General features: G+C 47.0%; 1 protein-coding gene across 2 annotated transcripts in view; it reads right to left on the reverse strand.

Annotated features, from left to right (window-relative positions):
- Positions 1-6,677, reverse strand: part of B3GAT1 (beta-1,3-glucuronyltransferase 1) — a 30,467-nt gene extending 23,790 nt beyond the window's left edge. Inside the window, exon 1 of one of the 2 annotated variants that reach the window (XM_011286468.4) lies at positions 6,570-6,677. The gene's annotated coding sequence lies outside the window, so the exon portion shown is untranslated. The remainder of the gene's footprint in view (positions 1-6,569) is intronic. The other variant, XM_011286467.3, reaches the window with a different exon arrangement.
- Between the last annotated feature and the right edge of the window lie 14,378 nt (positions 6,678-21,055).

Raw genomic sequence — 21,055 nt, forward strand, 5'->3', positions numbered from 1 at the left:
ATACATGCACACTCATGGCAGCTTGCTGTGTCACCCAGTCATGGGGCTTGGGAAGGGACAGAGATGGAGCAGTTGGGGCATTTGTTTCCAGAGAGAGATTTATGAGTGGGAGAAGAAGTTAGTATCAACAAGTGATGAGTTAGGCTAGTAATACTTCAGCTTAAGTTCAGAAACGCTGGCAGAAAAAGAAAATAACATGTCCAGAGGCTGTACGTCAACCTAAACAGGCTGGTGGCATGGACAACCTGCTGCCCAGAAATGAGGCTCCCGGGTCCTGGTGTGAGTTCTGGCCAGTCACTCTTGTGGAACAAGGGGTTGTCCTTGGTCTGTGCTCCATGCACTAAGAGGGTAGAGAAGAGAGCACAGGGTACTGAGTGGGGGAAAGAAATATATGCCCAGGATGGCCAAAGGGAAGAGGCACCTCCTTGAAGTCCATCATGCGGCCTATTTGGCCTGGATGCATTATTCCATTAACTTTGCCTCCCAGGGGACAGGTCACTAACATCTCTGGGAGTCTGCACGTACCTATTTCCAAGGGCATCAGGATGCTGGTGATGGGGGAGGTGGGCTGAGGAGCATGCCCAGATCTCCTCAGGCTTCAGAAGACATCCCTGAGGAAACCCTCAATCAACCACTGGGGACCCTGAGTGCTTTAAGTCTGGGCTGAGACAACCTCAGTCTCAAGATATCAAGGCCCCTGGTGGCTCACTCAGCCTGATGATTTCCAGGCTGACCTTATTCCTTCGGTTAGAGTGTGCATGGACACAATACTTGGATAATGGTTCAGTGATTTAATTAAAGTTTTGTATGTATTTTTAATGTGTTGCCTGTGGTCTGAAAGATCTGACCTTCCCTGGGGTCTGTCAGAGATAGTTTGGTTAGTCTTCCCGGGCCATGTGTCAGAGGAGGAGAGAGAAGACTCATCCCAGCCTGTGTGAAAGGGGCCTTGGTGTCTCAAGTGCTGGCCTCTTAGCCCCAGCCTGAGTGAGGCTGTTCCTGCTGCCCTGATGTGCATCTCTGTCTTGATAAGAGGGCAGGCGGCTGACAGAGAGGGAGAAGCAGGGAGCTGGGAGACTTAGGTCATGGTTTAGGATAAGGCACTACCATGCTGTGTGACCTGAGATAAGCCAGGAACCTCTCTGGGCATTAGTTTCCTTATCTATAAAAAGAAGGAAGCAACCAAGAATCACAGAATTCAAATTCTGGGCAAAGCCCTGCAGGCTAGATAGTTTTCAGTGTTTATCTGATACTTTGTGGCTATGGATGACAAATTCTTGATTCTCAGACCCATTTCCTCTACCAAGGTAAATGGTATAATTCAGGTAGGGCAATGTTCATATGGCTCCCACTCCTCATATTTTAGATGAGGAAGATGAGGTTCCATGAGATTCTATTACATAGTGAGCTGCTGACATAGCTGTGTCCCTGGGTTAGCCAGCTGATCACCTCATCCTGTCAGGCCAAGGGCCCTTCTCCCTCCTTGCTGCTTCCCTCTGTTGAGCTCAGGACAGTGGCCTCCTAGCTTTCTTTCCCTCAGGACGAGGGTGGGGTTGAGCCCAGGCAAGAGCCCCTTAAGTCTCCTGCTCCATCCTCACTCAGCATGATGCTGGAGACAGCTGGGGCCTCATTTGCTCATTTTGAACCTCTGGGGGCTTAGGAAATGCTTTTTGGTGAGAGTGGTTCCAATAAAAAGAGAATTTCAGGTGCATCCACTTCCAAAAATGTTAGCTCCTGTTTATCTGGAAGTGTCACGGACAAAGGAAGACATATTCCTCATCTCATTGTATCTCATCAGGGGTGTGGTGCAGGGGCTATTATTGGGCTACATTCCCATCACAGGTGAGGAGCCTGAGGCTTAGGAAGCAAGGTCACATGCTGACGACTGACAGACCCAGCACCTGGCATCATGCCAGGCATAAAGTAAGCTGTTCAGTGTTTATTAAGTGAATTGTTAAATAAATGAATAGAAATTGCTAGGCAAAGCACTTACTATTGCATGTTCTGGGTGATCACCATGATTAACTGTAATGACTTGCTCTGTCCTCATAAATCTCCTAGTATTATTCCCATTTTTGAGATGATAAATCTGAGGCACAGAGAGGTTAAGTAACATCCCAAGGAAACACAGTTATTAAGTAGCAGAGCAATATTTGAATTTAGCCAGTCAGGCTCCAGAGTCCAAGCTCTTAGCCATCTCACTAAACCATCTATGTCAAGTCTAGAATGGCACTTTCAGTAGAACTTTCTGTGATGCTGGGAATGTTCTGTATCTGTGCTGTCCAGTATGGTAGCCACTAGCCACATGTGGCTACTGAACTCTTGAAATGTGGCTGCTATGAATGAGGAATTGCCCACTATGGGAGGGAAAGCAGCCCATCCTACATCTAGTGTTGGGCTATGCAGGTTTCTGAATAACGGTCAAATGAATAGTACAGAGTCTTGAGCCTAAAGAGACGTGTGGCCTCAGAGGCCAGATTGCCCACCTGCCTCATAAGGAAGGAAGCAAGACAGAAGTGAAGGAGAGAGAAGGCATGAGTCCAGCCAGAGAGGACTGGCAGAACCAGGTACCCAACCTCAGGTCTGGTACTATAGTTCCACTCCTAATACCCAATATTGCTTTCTTGTCTCTGCTCCCTCCATGCTTCTTCCCTTCATAAAGAGATAATAAGAGCTCACATTTCCCACATACAAGAAGAAAGAAGCCCTGCCCATGGCTCTAATACTTAGCTGTGAGACCCGCAGCCCTGTGGGCAAGGCTTATCCCTAAATCCAGTCAACTCTTGGTGATCCAGACTGAGACTCTCCACTTTTGGGCTTATCGGTGGCAAAGCCCTAATCCCTGCCAGGCACTTTGCTGGGAGGCTGCCTGCCCTGCTGTCAGCTGGTACGCACAGGGAGCACAGACTCATTTTAATATTGGCTGGGGCTGAACCTCATTAGAAAAGTAAATTTGCTGTAGCTGCAAAAAAAAAAAAAAAAAAAAGCAACCCACATAACCCTTCCAAAAGCTAAATAAAAACCCCTGATTTGGGATTATTTGATGCCTTATGTTCTCAGCACTGGCCCAGAGCCTGGAACACAGTAGGTGCTCAGTCAATGTGTGTGGAAGTGAATGGAATTTTGAGTGATCTCTGTCCACCTTGTCATCTTTCATCATGGATAATAGGAGGTCACAGAGCCAGAGTTCTTCTAAGTTACACAAATTGTTTTAGGGGAGCATTGGCTGATGAATTGGAACAATTACACTGACTACTAATGAGACATCGAAACATTGTTGATGCTGTTTCAAGGAGACACCTAGAGTGTCCTTGCAACACAGGCATGCCCCAGGTGGGCCAGGGGAAGGCCCAGAGTCTGGAGGTGTGGCAAAGCAGATGGGGTGGAACAGCATGGGGGGTGGAGAGACTACAACCATCCCAATGTGACTGGTTTCAGAACTGGCCAGAGAATTGCTACTCCAAATCCTAGAGCCATCCAGATCCTGGAAGAATAGGGGAGGAGGTTATATAAAATAAGTACATAAATTAATATCCATCTAGCACTTCACTTAAAGACAGCCTGGTGAGATGAGGCTTCCTCAATTTACAGGTTTTTAGGAAACCAGGGCTTGGAGGGCTCAGTTTTTCCCAAAGTCCACTCAACTAGTCATAGAGGGAACAGAGCTAGGCCCCCCAGGCCTGGCTGAGAGCCTGTGCTCTGCATTGTACTAATTCCTTTCCCCATAATGCTCTTCAGCAGGGTCTCCAAAGTTCTTGTCTGGCAGCCTGGGGGGTCATGAAAGAGGTTTTTCTTTTTCCTTCTCCCCAGAGCCAGTCTCCCCAAAGTCGACACCCTTCCCTATCCCACTTCATCCCAGGACCAGGAGGGGCAGAGGGGCAGGGTCCAGAAGATGGGAGAAACCCTCAGCACTGGAGGATGGGCCTGAGCAAGAAGGTCTTCCAGAAGACTCTTGATCCAATAGCCAGCCCCCTTTCTGCCTTTTGGGCCTCCCTCTGAACCACCCCTGCATTCATCAGAGCCATGGAAAGAGCATTCCTCAGGAGACTGTCCTCCTGATTCCCTGAGGAGTCCCCTGCCCAGGCAAATGAGTGCTGATACCTTGGAGCTTGGGAGAGCACTGGACAAACCCCAACTGCACTGCCAGGCAAGCCAGACCTCTGCCTCTGGGCCCCCTGCCCTGTTGTTCTGTGAGCATGCTTCTGTGTCTTTGTCTGTTGTCTCAGGCTAACTCCTCTGCCTGCCTCAGACTCTCAGATTCCTTCTCTTCCTGAGCCCTGACTTTGCTTCTCCTTCAGTGTCAGCAGATGGGAGCTCTCAGGCATTTCTATTCCTCTTTTCTAGCCAGACTTAACCAGCATGTTCCCCTACCCTTAAGCCTGACTCCCAGGCAGCTCACCCTACTGCATTTCTCACACTTGCAAAGCTCCTGCCTTGTCTCCTCACCCTATGCTTCACAACAAGAAGTAAAGCCGACTTGTTTCCCTCACCGCTCAAAAACTACTATGGGAAAATCCAGGTCTATCCAGAGGCCTGAGGCAGGGGACTGGGCTAGCCCCACTGGCATCTTCCTCTACAACCCCTGGTCTCTACTGCAGGCTCCAATCCTGTCACTGAAGCTGTCCCACCTCAGTGATTTACCTGCCCCATCCTTCAGGTGGACCAGTTAGTGCCTGCTCATCCAGAAACCTATGCACATATTCAATCCAGCACATGTAAGCTTCCAACATGCCTAAAAATAGAGTAATTTCCAAGTATGTAGGAACAGGTAGAGAAATGGGCACAGCAAGCCACTTGGCTCCTGTGCTGAATGGGCACACGTTCATTAACCCTCCTTCTTCCATTAATGCTGGCAAGCCATCTTGCTCGCACCAAAAGGGGAAGCGGTAAATGGCGTGCAACTCTAGAACCTTTGGGGTGCTGGGGATGGACTTGGCAGAGTAGACAGTCTCCTTGAGGGTCTCATGGGAAGGGTCTTCATTCCATATGAAGGAAGGGGGGTCTTGTCATTTGGTCCAGTAAGGGCAATAATGGTCACCAGTTAAGCAGGTTCTGGGAGCAAATGTCTCAATCTCTGTGGTGGCTATTGGCAGAGGTAGGGAGACATGAGGCACAGAAAGACAAATCTTAGAAAACCCTACAGCATCAGTCTTGTGAAGCCACTTGCCCCCATAACCCCAGTAACTTAAGAAGCTATGTGCCCCCTGTTTCCACACAAACACATAATAACTTCACAGTGCTATGCACAGGACACTCACACCTGATCCTTTTAAGAGCATGCCACAGAACCCAACCAGGTCCCAACGGGTCCTCCATCCAGACTGGTAACCATGCAGGCAGAGCTGCCCCACCAGCATAGGGCTAGCAACTGTCAGCAGAGGTCCCCTTTGGAGTCCTGTGAATTGGAAATCCCTGGAATCCCTTAGCTCCAGCTTCTACTAGAATTCATCTAAATAGTACATGGCTGGGGAGTCTGGGTGGCTCAGCTGGTTGAGCTTCCGACTTCGACTCAGATCATGATCTTGAGGTTGATGAGTTAGATCCCAGCATCAGGCTCTGTGCTGACAGCTCAGAGTCTGGAGCCTGCTTGGGATTCTGTGTTTCCCTCTCTCTCTGCCCCTCCCCAACTGATGCTCTGTCTCTCTGTTTCAAAAATAAATATAAACATTAAAAAAAATTTTTAAAAATAGTGCATGGGTGACACTAGGCCTGGCTGGGTGGAGTCAGGGGAAGGGGAGGTAGTCAGGACTGTTTGTTGATTGATGTATTATATGTGTGTGGTGGGGAGGGGGTGTCTCTCTTGACCTTAGTTGCTTGGTACCAGGCTGTCACCTCCTTTCCCTGGCACTGTTAGATCCTGTGGCTTCCTCTATTCTTTCCTGCCTCACCTCTCAGCCTCCTTTTCAGAAGTTGTATCCCTCCCTTTGGAGGGATCAGGACCTCAGGCCTAAGCCCAGATGCAGGAGGCTGGGTGGTGAAGCTGGTCATGCCTCCTTCCTCCTGGCTACGCTGAGGGTCCCAAGGACCCTTTGTCATCCTTGCCACCTCACAACCTTTCAGTCTCCCCAGCAGAGTTGCAGAGTCTGGGTCCCCTGAAGAGAGTTAACTTGCCAGCGCCTGCAGCCTCAGAGCGACTGGGGATGGCTTTGGGGAGCAGGGGTGCGGCAGGTGTGCGGGCCCCTGACTCCTCCGGGCCACCAGGAACCACCTGCTGAGGTGGAAAGGGACCCAAGAGCTAGAAGCCTGCGCCAGTTGTGAGAAGCTGCCGAGAACCAACTCTCCCCTTAAGGCCGACCGGAGGAGGGCAGGCATCGCCCGGGTTTTGTTTCGCAGCCCCCTCGGTAGCAGTGCCTCCCAGCCCCGGCCCGTTCCCGGCCGCTTTCCAGCTGCCCCCGCTGCGCGCGCTCGCGCACGCACACACGCACACACACACACACACACACACACACACACACACACACACCCCACACAGACACACTCGCACCCAAGGAGGACATGGCATGGGTATTGATGGGGACGCATAAAGGGGCTCTGTGCGCGGCGGTGGCTCTCGCGGGCGCGGGGGCACTGACCTGCGGCGGCGAGTCCGGATCGTCCCCGGCGCGGTCCATGGCGGGCGGCGGCCCCTACGCGCCGATTCCGGCGCCCCTTGGCTGCTGCCCTGGGCCGCGCGCACCTCCCTCCCCGGGGGCTCTCGGGCTCCGGGCCCCCGGGGGCCACTTCATAGCCGCGGGGTCCGCGCACCCACCCGCCGCCCCGGCCCGGCTCCTTCTGGGCTCAACGAGGCGGCGGCCGGAGCCTGGGAGCGCGCGGGAGGGCGCAGGCAGGGAGACAGGGGCGGGGGAGCCGGGGAGGGGGAGGCACGGGGTACCGGAGAGGGGGTGAGGCGAGGGAGCCAGGCCCTGGGGACAGCGAGGGGGAGGCGCGGAGCGGCCGGAGCCGAGCCGACAGGGCCAGCGCGGAGTCCCCTCGGCGGCAGCGGATGCGCCGGTGCAGCCGCGGCTCTGACAGCGCCTGCCGCCCCGCCCCCACCCCTTCGTTCCCCACCCCCACTCCCCCTGCCCCCGCCCCCGAGAGCGCGCAAGCTGCTGGCGGGACCCGCGCCGCTAATGGGCGGTACCAACCTCGCCAGCTGAGGCGGGGGGCGCGAGGAGGAGGAGGCGACCCCCCCCCTCCCGGGATTGGTATCACCCCTCGCCCCCCTACACACTCGCCCTTCCCAGCCCCAACAGCACCAGCTTGAGGAGCTGGAGCAGGGGCTGCGGGCGGGGGCCGAGACAAGCCCGACCTCGGCTCTCTAGAGTTAAAGCTCGCCAGACCCGCTGCCTGCACCCCCATCCCACCCCGCCTCCATCCTGGCTGTTCCTGGCGCCCAGCTTGGCAGCCTTTCTCAAAGGGTGATTGTTTCCGGGCTGGGCAGTTGGGGGGCGGTTCTCTGGGACTGGGAGGCAGAGCTGGGGAGCCGGGAGGGTGCGGCTCCCTCCTCGGTTTCAGGCACCCCGGAGTGGGAGATAGCTGGTGGGGGCAGGGGTACCTGCTGGGATACGGAGCTACCTATGTAGGGTGAAGACGGGGGTCTCTGGGCGCCGGCCAACAGAGCGGCCCCACCTGTGGGCACTGCTGCCTTGTCGAAGGGCATGTCCAGCTGCCGAGTGTCATCTTCAACTCCCTCTCCCACAGTGCCCTGGACATTCCAAAGGGAAAGCAGGGGGGCAATGCGTGGGCTAGAGATGGACTGGGAAGGAACAAGGAGGAGCAGAGATGGAGAGAAGGGGGCCAGCAGGCTATCTAGTAATTTCCCAGGGTTCCTTGGGCAAAGAAGCCCCAGTATATTTCCTGCCTGTGTGTGTCAGGAGGGCCAGGGGAGTGTATGACCAGGGAGTCCTTGTGTATGCATATGTGTGTACATGTATATATGGGGTGTAGATATAGCCATGGCATGTAGCTATCTATGGAGATACTTCCAAATGCTCTTGTGTCAGGTTGCCAGAGACTTAGAAGCTATCCTTATACCTGTTTTAAGGGTTTGTACCCACAGGCTGGTCTTCCTCCCGGACACCTGTAGTCAAGGCCACCCTGTATCCTCTTCACAGCCCCAGGAGAGGCCAGCTCCTGTTGCTGGGGTTCTGGCCATAGCAGGGCCAGAGAATGTCAGTGTTTTTTAGAAGCTCAAATTCTTGCTCAAGGTCTGATGCCTTCTTACCTCCACCAACTCTAGACCCACTGTGAGGCATTGCTGAATTAAAGTTGTACCACCAGTCAATGTGTTTCTATGTACCATGGACTGATGGTGAGAAGCAGGGGACCTCTTTCCCCACCACCTTCCCTCTCCTGGTCAGTACCCAGCCAGGCTCTGCCCTGCTCCTTCCCTGAATATGTGTGGTGGGTGGAGGATGGGGTAGGGGCAGGGGCAGGGGCTTCAGAATCAGCTACTTTGATCAAGATCTTGAGATGTGGAAGGGGCCTCATCGTCCATACCATCTCACAGATATTTGAAAATATAATTAATTACTGCTTCTGGTGACAGCTGTCCCTCCCTCTCATTCCCTCTTCCTTTCCTGTATTTAACAGCCCTCTTCACCAGCAAGGAAGTTCTTCCAAATCTAACCTGAGTACCTTCTGCTGCAGCACAGGATCATTTCCTCATTCTCTTAATGAAGCATGAATTACAGCAATCCCTATACTCTGCTTTTTCCTTCCCTATTGGATAACCCTTGTTCCTTTTACTCTGCTAAGAGAACCTTTCCGGAGACTATGTTTTCCTTGTCTCTACATTCTGCTCCCTGCTCCACACTAACTGGAGCAGGGGAAGGGCAGATGCTGGAACAAGAGAGGGCAGATCAGGAGAGCACAGTGGAGGGGCCAGGCCATGAGTTTGCATGGAATACAAACTGCCTCTCTCCCCAACTAAACCAGCTGGTCCTGTTCACACACTCACCAAATGGTAGAATAGAAATGGCTTACAAGAGTTGTTAGTTCTAACCCCTGATTTTATGAACAAGGGAACTGGAGCCACAAAGGATGTCATCATCAGCAATGTGTGAACTATGTGCATGAGGGTGTGCCAGAGATTACACTCATTTTGCATCCATTCTCCCAGGACAGGACATAACCTTCATATGGTAAGCTCAGGCAATGGAGAGCTTCAGGCTGATTCTGAAGATACTACCTGAGTGACTAGGTAGTTAGTCTTTTCACAGGCAGTGTTTTCAGTAAGAAAACCAGGGGTCTGACTAAACAGTCACCAGTCCTCTCTGGTCCTGACAGGCTGTGGCCAGTTGGATACCTTCTGCAGGTGTTCTCTGGTGCTCTGCCTTGCACTAATGGGAGGCTAGCCAGATGGAACAGGAAGGGTGACAAGCTTTACCCTCAACATTCTTATGAGAACAATAGTGATAATAAAACTCCTTTCTAGGGACCTTTCTTGCAGTTTAGCCCCAGGCTCTGTTTATAGAATTTTTTAATATTAATTTTTAGAGCCAACTTAAAACAATAATGTGGGATTAAAATTAGCATGATAAGCCTCAGTGAAGAGAGAACAGCCTGCCATTAGTTTCGGTGGGAAGTTTTGGCAACACCCCAAGTGCGTGAACACATATAAATACACAAACGCTATATAGACACAAAATGTGCACACAGAGGCAGATACACATACAAACACACACAACTCTTGTATTCCTCCAGTGCGCTCATGCATGCATGCATACACCTATGCATACCTGAACCCGCCCACACATGTAGATGTATATGTGCACACACATATACACACCAGTCCCCACAAGGTGGTTGGGCCATAATGATTGCCTTCTACTCCTTTTTCTGCTTTCCTGCTTGCCTCTTCAGGTCTCTGGAAACCCTTCTCTTCCACATCTGGATTTAGTACTTCCCATATAATTTAGCCCTTGCTCCAAACACCTGGAGCAGTTCCTGAATCTCCTTGAATGATTGATCTTCCCGTTTCCCCTCTTCCCTGCCAAGAGTGAGCCCCTCTTCTCAGAGGCCCCCAAAGCCTACCACCAAAATGTTTAGTATGCAAAGCCTGGGTCTGTCCTCTGGGACAAGCTATTATGTGTTTATTGTGTAGTTAAATAGGAAGGGAGTCCTGTCCCTGCTCGGGTCCTGGCACAGCTCCTACAATCTGACTCCCAGAAGGGTTCCATAAAACCATCATCTGCAGTGCAAAACCCCAAAAACCATCTGGGAGGGTCTGTATGTTTTCTCCAAATCACCTGTCCCCTAATTTAATATGAATAACAGTTTACTCTTATCAGTTAATTTTTCCCCTTGTAAGTTCCCTCTGACTCTGCTGGCCTCTCTTTTAGCAGGAGCTTTGGTCTTCTCCTGATTTGTAATGAAACTTCCTTTTCTGACCACCCTTCCTCCTCAGCTAACCAAAAAGTCCAGAGAGATAACAGAAAACAGCTGAGCTGCTCTCTGCCTATCTGGGATCCAGTGCTAGTCTTTGCTCTCTGTTGGGGCCCCCATTTCTAGGGAGCCACCCCCCACCCTGGAATCTACAGCAGTGATTTTGCTGATGTGAATGTACTGGTCCACGAAGACTCCCCCGGGCCCCCACATGCTGCATGTGCTCACCCATTATTGTAGCCCCTACCTCACCAGAGTGGTGGGAGTTGAGAGGAAGGACAGCTGCACTCAGGCTGGGCAGGGCAGTCAGGGTGATTTCCCCAGGGCCCTGGCACACCTCACAGCATCTGGCAGGCATGCATGACCTGCTCCTCAGTGGCTCTCGCTGGATGTGTGTGCATGTGTTGTTTTGGGTGGTTGAGCTCATGGCCCAGAGAGAGAATGGAGAGGAAACCTTTTAGCTGTTCTCTTTCATCAGCAGTTCTCTGGTCAGAGCTTTGGATTTTGAACATTATTGCTTCCCCATAACAAATTAGAAATGGTCCTTGGGTTCTCAGGACTCTCAAACCTCCCACTGTCCCCCTCTTTCTCTCTTTAGCAGGTCCAGGATCCTTCCTGAACTACAGCAAGGAGGCTGAACTTGCCCTTCTCAAATCCCTGCATCCATGGGGAGGGTGCAGTTGCATGGCTTTAGACCCCCCAAATTATCTCAGTTTTTAAAATTCCAGTATAGTTAACATACAGTGTTATATTAGTTTCAGGTGTACAATACAGTGATTCAACAATTCTATACATTACTCAGTGTTTATCGTGATAAATGTACTCTTAATCCCCTTCACCTATTTCAGCCACCTGCCCACTCACCTCCCCTCTGGTAAGCATCAGTTTGTTCTCTGTACTTAAGAGTCTGTTACTTGGTTTGTCTCTTTTTTTCTTTGTTTGTTTTCTTAATTTTCACACATGAATTAAATCATGGAATTCATCTCTCTCTGATTGACTTATTTCACTTACCATTAGAGACTGTAGATCCATCCATGTTGCTGCAAATGGCAAGATTTCATTCTTTTTATTGGCAAGTAATATTCCACTATATGTATACCACATCTTCTCTATCCATTCCTCAATAGATGAACACTTGGGCTGCTCAGTGTGCCAAACTATGGAGTTTGACTATTGTAAATAATGTTGCAATAAACACAGAGGTGCATATGTCTTTTTGAATTGGTGTTTTTGTGTTCTTTGGGTAAATACCCAGTAGTACAGTTACTGGATTGTAGGGTACTTCAAATTTTAACTTTTTGAGGAACCTCCATACTGTTTTCCAGAGTGGCTGCACCAGCTTGCATTCCCACAACAGTGCACAAGCGTTCCTTTTTCTCTACATCCTCGCCAACATAAAATGATCTCATTTTTGTTTTGCTTTCTTTTTCCTGTGGCTGAAGGAGGCGTGAGAGGCTATGGGAGGAGAGCCCTGTGAGTTGGAGGTGCATCCCTCTGAGGCAAACTTGGGACCAGTCTCTGTCCTCTTGGGGTGGTGAAAACAACCCGAGGTTGCCCCTTGACCTCTTCAACTACTCCCTAACTATTCCCCAGAACCCATTCCTCCCAAGTCCCTCTGGAACTCCTTATGGCCCAGGTCTGGGTCAGTCACAGTGTGAGCCCTAGAGACTCCCTCAGTTCCTTCAAGAGCCTTCTCTGGCCTTGCTGCTCTCCCCCTGCAACCTCTCCTGACTGAGGCACCTCAGGAAGTAAACTGCCTTCCTCTTAGTGCCATCACATCTTCTCTGGGCTTTTCTGAAGGCTCTTATTGATGCATGCATGCTTTCATTTGTTTAGCTGATATTCTGTGCCTGTTATAAGATACTCTTATGCCAGACTCTGTGCTAAGCATCAGGATAGAGCAGTAATAACAGATGTAGCAGTAAATAATAACAATGAGCAAAGTTAATTTTCATGAGTCCCTTTATATGTACCAGGTAATGTTCTAAGTCTTCACATGCATTAACAAATTTCATGATGTTTGTTTATGAGGCACTGTTTATGACAAGGTTCTATTATAAATTCCATTTTATAGGTCAGGAATCCAGGGCATAGTATTTAGGTAATATAATCAAGGTCACATGTTTAGTAAGTGAGAAAGTTGGCATTTCATGCAGGCAGTCTAATTCTAGAACCCATGCTGTTCATCATCCCAGTATACCTCAGGAGCTTATATGCTAGGGGTATAATAGACAAGCAAACACACTGAATAAATACAAATATTGAATGAGATGTAAGAAGGAAATCACAGGATCAAGAACTAGGGAGAATCCTGAGAGGGGCTTTTTACATGAGAAGATCAGGGAAAGTCTCCATCAAGAGTTCACAGTTGAGCTTCATCCTGCAGAATGGTAGGGCCAGTTGCATGAAGAGCTGGAGAAAAGAGTCCCAGCCCTAGAGAACAGCAATAGACAAAGTTGGGAGGCAAGAAAAGGCTCAGTGTGTTTGAGAAACAAAAACAAGGCAAGTGAGGCTGGAGTGTGGAGAGCAAGGACAAAGTGCTGTGAAGTGAGAAGAACATTCAGAGTTTGAGGATTCATGTGCATGACCGACCTCCTGCACAAGTGTCTTCTAGAGAAGAGCTGTTCAATAAATATGATGGATGTAGTTGCTTAATTTCCTGCCTAGACTCCAGGGTGATGGGCAGACATCTTAGACCTCCAGCGTGAGCAGAGCTTCTGCAGAAGTGACTCCTTCCTCCTGAGCCTCTCTCACCTTCCTTTTTGAATTTGGAAGACATAAAGAAGGACTAAGAGTCTTCCTTACGGGTGCTTTGATTTCTCTCATTCATTCATTCATTCATTCATTCATTTATTCCACCCAATTTCTGGGAGCCTGCTCTGTGCCAGGACTTATACTAGGTGCTGAAAATAGAGAAATGAAAGATATGGCTCCTGCTTTCAGTCTGGCAGTCCTCTCAAGCCTGAGGTTTCTGTGTTTCCATTTGCCATCTGCTTTTCCCCATGTGCCCTACCACTGGATTCTTCTGAAGGCAAGAAGAGGGATGAGTCATCTGGGAGGCAGGTAGAGACTGGGGTGAGGCTTCTGTAGAGGGCAAAATGTAGGAGGGGAGGAGAGAGGAAGCACTGGGCAATGACCTCCAACTTTTTCCTTATTGCCCAAGATGCTGGGTGTCATGACTTCTTTTGGATAGGAAAGGAAGAAAAGGAGTCTATAACAGTTGCAGGCAAATTTTAGACTTAAATTAGTGATTTTTAAAAATTTTATTTATTTAAAAATTTTTAATGTTTATTCATTTTTTGAGAGAGAGAGAGAGAGAGAGAGAGAGAGAGAGAGAGAGAGAGAGAGAATCTGAATCAGGCTCCAAACTGTCAGCACAGAATCAGATGCAAGGCTTGAACTCATGAACTGCAAGATCATGACCTGAGCCCAAGTTGGATCCTTAACTTACTGAGCCACCTAGATGCCCCTTAAAGTATTAATTTTTGATCACGCATATTCTGGAAGAAAATTTGATATTAAAAAATTTGAGAATTTTTTTTTTGTGCTCAGTGTATCGGAAGCAGACCTCTCTCCTCCCTCTCAAGATTCCTTAGATCTGTGAATTTCCTTCCTTCCTTCCTTCCTTCCTTCCTTCCTTCCTTCCTTCCTTCCATTTTTCTCTTCTTTTTTTTTTTTCTCCTGGAGACATGAGAATGGCAGAAGTGAGGAGGGGATACTCAGAATCAGTGAGCATTGATGCTCTTTGCCAAACCTGCATGTGGCCTGATCTATGTCTTACGGAAGACAGAAAAAGAGAGAACTCACACGAAATGCTCTCTGACAGCCTCATTGATAATGGGAAGCTGAGGGGACTGAGGAACACGTTCTTTCTGGTTTTGTGAAACAAGCAAGAGTCTGTCAGGATTTCTGGGCAGTGAGGACATATGAATGGAAAGGGTGCTGAATATCGAGAATCAAACTTTTCCTCAGACTGGGAAGAAATGATGGAGGCAAGGCCAGTTGAAAGCCTGGAAACTATTCAACAGTTGACTGTTCAGCGAGATCTCAAAGATTGAAGTCTTGAACTTCCAGCTCAGACAATTAGCCTTCAGGCCACTGTGGCTGCTCACCAGGTAGCCCACACACAAATGACTGCAGCCAGGCCTATAACTGGGAAAACTCCCCTTCACCTGATTGCTACTTCCTCACTGCATGCATTCAGGGTCTGTGTAGGGGAGCTGGTGATCTGTCCTCGGATAGACTACTGATGGATAAAGGGTCTAAGGAGTTAGGGAGAGCTCTAATAGCCCTCTGGGTTAGAGCACACATCTGATAATTCTAATTCTCCAGCTCCATTTTCTGCAAATAGATGGTCATCTTGGGCTTTCTGGTCTCTAATCCCTCATTCAGCAAAGCAAACACCCTAAATCCTCAATAATGTGGGTTTTACTGTCTCATATACATATCTATGTTTCAGCACCGAGGCCAGCACCACTCATGAACAGCATATGTTCTTGCATCTGGACATAAGCAATATTAGGACTCTGGAAGCCCAACTTGGGCTTGGCAGGAGGGCATCACATTGTGGAAGCCAGGCTGACATCCACATAGAGCCCTGTTTATAGGCCCTGTAGCTGTGTTTCTTTGAAAAAGACAGAATCTTTAAAAAAATTTTTTTTTAATGTTTATTTATTTTTGAGAGAGAGAGACAGAGTGTGAGTGGGGAGGGTCAGAGAGAGAGGGAGACACAGAATCCAAAGCAGGCTCCAGGATCTGAGCTGTCAGCACAGAGCCTAACGTGGGGCTTGAAATCATGAACTGTGAGATCATGACTTGAGCTGAAGTTGGCCATTTGACCTACTGAGCCACCCGGGCACCCCAAGATAGAGTCTTCTTTAAAATGACAACTAGATAAGACATAGAATAGAAACAACGTATTCAGGAAAGGATTGGAAGAGGTCAAGAGGGCCCATTTTCCAAATGAGGGGGCTGACCTAGATCATGATGGCAAATCAATTTTATTTTGCATGCCAATTTCAGTAATTCATTGTAGATGTGTGAAGTGTTGTGTGAAGTGTTGTCTGAAGCTACATCTGTGGTAAGCAGGACAGAGTGCCATGACCTATTAGTAATTTTGCATTGAGTGGGTGGTAGGATAGGGATGGCCATTTCTGCTAATTAGGTGATGTCTAAAATCCTTTTAACTTATAGTATTATATGTTTTAAAAAATCAGTTTCTATATGTTCTCTTCTTTTAGTTCTTCCTTAAAAAAACCCCACCCATTTATTCACCCATTTAACTTTGGTTGAGGGCCTGCTAGGTGCTTGTAACATTTTACTTACCCTCAGTGAGCTTGTAGTCTAACGGAGAAAAAAGACAACCAAGGAGATGCAGCACAGTGGGAAAAGACAGTGTTCTATGGAATTGATGACATGATTTCGTGTAGTGAAGGTAGGATGAAGTCCCAGCACAATGGGTCCCCAAATTCAAATTACAACTCTCAGCACATTGGTGGCCCAACTGGCAGAACTTGAAAGCAGGCTTCCTGTTACTTAGCTCTGAGGTTGAGAAAAGAGGTCCCAAACTCTGGGTCATCAGTTTGTCTGTAGACCCACCCTTGTTAAGTGACATTTGCCTATTGATGTAGCTAGGGCAATCAGAGAGTCCTCTCATAGGCCTAACCTAGCTACGTTCAGCCACAGACTACCTAGTAGAACTCCACAGTTGCTATACAAGAAGGTTCAGCATATCCCCAATTTGAAACCACATTTAAAGCTCCTAAATTTTAGGGGGGAGGGAGATACTGGAATGTATTTATTAAGGATTAAGGGGAAGGATAGTAGTGTCTTGTCATTGAAAGGAATTGGGAAGACTACCAGAGATGCTAAGACAGGCCATTTGTAATGAACTTTCTCCTTGTCCTCTGGTAAACTATTATCGTCTTTGTGAGTTTCAGCAGATTTATTTGTGATCAATCAGGGTTAAGAAAACATAAGCAAAGGGAAAGTGGACATTGTGGCTTTACAACTGGGCACACTGAGGCCTAGGAATGAAAGAAAGCTGCCCAGGCCACATTGCATGGCCACCAATCCTTCTGTGTTCTCAGAGTCCCAGCAGGACTGCAGAACTAAGACATTACAATGGACAGGGGCCCTCCTAAGACTGAAAGCTAAAACCCAATCCATTCATCTCAGTAGTGAATGGTGAATCTTTCTGCCTCTCTTGAAGATCCCACAATTAAACAGGCGAGAAATGTATTTCATAAAATATGTATATTGTTTGCTTTGTATAAAAGCATTTTAATCTCTCTTAGCTCATAGCCAAGATGAGCAATGGAAGGAATAATCTTTCACTGTGTATTAAAATCAGGCACTGGTTAGCAGTACCTTCTGGAGTGAATTCCTAATCATCATTGTCATCATCATCATCATCACCACCATCATCACCACCACCATTATCATCACCACCATCCCTACTATTTATTAGGTAAGTGTATAATTTCACATGAGTTCCACAGAAGTTGGAACTGTGACTTATTCATTAAATCATCTCTTTCACCTAAAAGTGTTTGGTACATGCTAGAGGCCTAAGAAATATCAGATGTTATAAATGTTTATTAAAAATAAATGAATGAATAAATGAGGTTTCATATAAATTATGTTGTTTGTTCCTAAATATAATACCATGAGGTAGATAGGGTAGGTCTCATTACCCTCGAATTAGATATAAGGAAACTGAGGCACAGATGGGTGCCTTGCCTTGACTTGGCCCTATCTTGAGATCTGACCTCTTAGAGGTAATTGTCCTGCTTTGCTCAAGTTTTCTTCCTTGGGTAGAATATGATCACTAGCCTCCCTATGCCAGCTTCCCTTCTGGCCCTGGCTGAGAGCCTATGTTGGGGAAAGAAGGCAGCCCTTAACCCATTTGTCTCCTGTGTTCTATCAGACTAACTTCACTTCTATGGATAATGGCTCACTATCAGCCTTAGAGCCTGAGGAGCAAATTCTTCATTATTGGATGAAGCTGACATACAAGAACAATTGGACTAAATTGATTGTATTTTCCAAATCATCACCCAGCTTCTAATTCTATCTATGAGATGGACGAATTTGAACAAGAATTAGCTTCTAAATTGGGAATCTAAGCCCTTGACCAGGAAGGGAGAAAAGGGTCTTACACAGTTCAGGCACTAATAATGTTTTTAGGCCTGCAATAGACCCAGCAGCATCCCAAGAAAGGGTTTCTTGGAGGGAAGGAAATGATGTACAATCATGATGGGCCCTTGTCACTTTCCTATGCCATATTCTGCTGTCTTCTACCATTACATCTGTATTTAGTAATTGTATTTCAAAACCAGTTAAGTAGAATAGTGAGCTTGAATTCAGGCTCAACTGGCCTTCTGGATAGAATCAAGGCAATGGGCAAAGGTCGAATTTAAAAACCTTATACCTCAGAAGAAATCACAGGCCATCCATCTAAACCTCTATAGGATACTCCATTCCCCTGTACAACACTCCAGATAGGTGCCTTTCTTATTTCTGCTTTAACCCAATGCCAGAGGCCCCACTGCCTTTTAAGACATCTTAGTCCATCTTTCGTCTGCTTCCTAAATTAGAAAATTATTCCTACTCAAACTGAAATCTCCTTTTTTTTTTTTTTACTCTTTGGACCATGTCCTTAGGGCACTGTCTCTCAGACTTTAAAATACATAGGAATCTCCTGATTCTGATTGGAATCTGATTGGAATATGGATTCTGATTCAGATACTGATACTGTTACCATGGTTCCACTAAGCTCACTTTGAGTATTGAAGGCTCATGGATACAAGACAGGATAAAAGTGTGAAGGCAGTGATAATGTTCATATTTTGATTTCTTTTCACCAAGATAAAAGTCCTACATTCCATTAAAATCACAGTAAACAAGTTTTACAAACTCATAGAATGCCAAGTCTAGAAGAGGCCTTGTCCTTCATAAAATATCTTATCTAATTTTTGCATTTTATAAATGAGGAAACTGAGGCCCATAAGGTTCAGTGATTTGCCTAAAATCATAAGGCTTGGCAGAGCCAAGAGTACTAGAGTTAAATTTTTCTGAGCCAACATCTTTTTCTCTTAATTTGCACTGCCTTCAGATAGTACAAGTAAGAATAACAGATAAAAGAGGTTGATAAACTTTGTTCCCTGAGCTGATGTGGGAGGCAAAAGCACAGAAGAGGTGGTCTTCTCAGTGACGTTCTATTGGGGTAAGAATAGTTGGACTTAGGTGCTCCTTCCAGGGGAAAGAGGATGTAGCAGGAGAGATATGGGGGAGGAAGAAGGCAATGGTCAAGAGAGGTGGAGGAAAACACCATGGAGAGTAGAGACAGAAAGAACGCATGGCTCTTAGGGACTCCTATTGAATAGGAAGAAATACTGAAGGGAAAGGAAGAATTAAAGGCTTGGATTCCTTAACATATATCAGAAAATGGGTACTCATTCTTCTCATTCCTATAGTACTTCTCCCTTACCCCTATATGGAACTTAGCCCTTTGTGCAGTATTTCCTGTTCACAGATACATTTCCCTACCTATATACAATAAGCATATTGGAGGTGAGAACCATGATTTGTTCACCATCACTTTTCAGCACCTAACCCAGGGCCTGGCATACAGTATGTATTAAATATGTATATATTTTTAAAAAGTTTATTTATTTATTTTGAGAGATAGCAAGATAGCACATGTGAGCCTAATATATTTTTGTTTTGAATGCATAGTGCTAGAATAACAAACTGGAAGCAGGAGGTCAAAATCTAGGACTGTATGTCCTAATAAGAAAATCTGATTACTGTAGACACATGAAAAATATCTTGATAGGTCAGTGTGGTAATTAGACCTAGGATAACCAATAAGACTTGATAGGTTTTGGAAATGCACGATGAAGGAAATGGAGAAATTAAAGATAACTCCTAGGTTTGTGAATCAAAAAGCAGGAATCAGATTTCTTAGGAAAAACCAAGAACTCTGTTTTGGCCATTAAGTTTGAGATGAATATTAGATACTTTAAGATTTTTTTAAATGTTTACTTATTTTTGAGACAGAGAGAGAAAGAGCATGGGCAGGGAAGGGGCAGAGAGAGAGGGAGACACCAAATCTGAAGCAGGCTCCAGGCTCTGAGCTGTCAGCACAAAGCCCGACCGGGGGCTTGAACTTGTGAACTGCGAAATCATGACCTGAGCCGAAATCAGATGCTCAACCAACTGAGCCACCCAGGTGCCCCATGAGATGAATATTAGATACTTTAAGGAGGATTCTGAATAGTCCTTTAGATACCGCTGTTATCCCTGGATTCAGAGAAACTGCCGAAGGTCTAGGGGTGGTCTGAGTCCCTCCCCAGCCATGAAGGTGTGAGAGTGCTACTCCAGCTGCCATGGGGGTAGAAGCAGAGAGCTTTCCTTCTGGATCATCGATGGAAGACTGACAGCTTGCCATGGGGACTCACAGGAATCCTGGTTTGCAGCAGCTCAGGGAAGCTCAGTTGGCTGGGAAGGGCCCACAAAGTAAATATGGGGTAGCAATGGAAAATTGAAGCACACTGAGTGGGACCCTTCAGCCTGGGACAGAACAATCAGAAATGTCCAGAGTAAGTGGCTCTACTAGAGAACACAGAGGAAATCTAGCAACACTATAAAACCAGAGTAATGAGTGATATTAAACCGTAGCATAATGGACACTTTCCAAAACTAAAACTCAGGTTTTCCAAGTTGAAAAATTCAGTAGCTAAATTAAAGAAGAAGATGGAAACTCCTGAGAGGTAAATTAGTGGTTTAGAAGATCAAGTGGAAGAAATATTTCACATATGAAGCAAAAAATAGAGTTGGAAAATATGAGGAGACAATAAAGAAGATATTTGGAGGACAGATTCTGGAGACTTCACATGTAAATAGCAGGAGTTCCATAAGGAGAAAAAGGAACAGATGGAGAAGCAATAAATAAAGAAATAATACAAAAAATTTTTCTTGGTTTGTCAAAACACTTGAGTCTGGAGATTGAAAACTTACTGAGTTCTAGGTGTGACTGACAAAAATCTCCCACCTGGGTACCTACTGGGAAAAGTGTAAAATGTGTGTCTTCATCTTCACTATATCTCCCTCAGTTCTAGGGAGATGAGTATCTCTAAGGATGTTGATGGGATGTTGATGCCCTTAACGATTACCTTGAGAGGAGCTTTGGGAGAGATTCAACAGGTCCCACATTACAACATTCCATTGAAGGGATGAGGGGAAAGGGAGTGGCTTTCGGCCACATTCCTGCTGTGATAGTCATGAACCCATGGAAAAACATATAAGGAGCCAAATCCTAGATGCACAATGAAGAAGGTGGGCTAGGAACTAGTGTCTGGGTTCAAGCCTATGCTTTGTGGCTTGAGTCTCCCAAACAATGATTTCTTGTTGTGTTCCTTACTATGCAGAGAGCATGACAGCAGGCAGGGGGGAATAGATGAATGAGCACAGGTAGTGCTGTACAACCAGTCTCATGGCATATGGATTTGAAGAATCTGGAGGACATGGAGGTTGTCTCGTGTGCCACTCTCCTCCCCCTTCCTGGACTCACGGTTAGCCATAACAGTCATGTTAGCTAATGTACATATCATCTCACGCAGTACAAATCATTGTCAGACATGTTACCTCCTTACCATGATTGTGTTATATCCTTGTGATGCTTCCATGG

This window comes from Felis catus, chromosome D1 (assembly GCF_018350175.1).
Source record: "Felis catus isolate Fca126 chromosome D1, F.catus_Fca126_mat1.0, whole genome shotgun sequence".
Lineage (NCBI taxonomy): Eukaryota > Metazoa > Chordata > Mammalia > Carnivora > Felidae > Felis > Felis catus.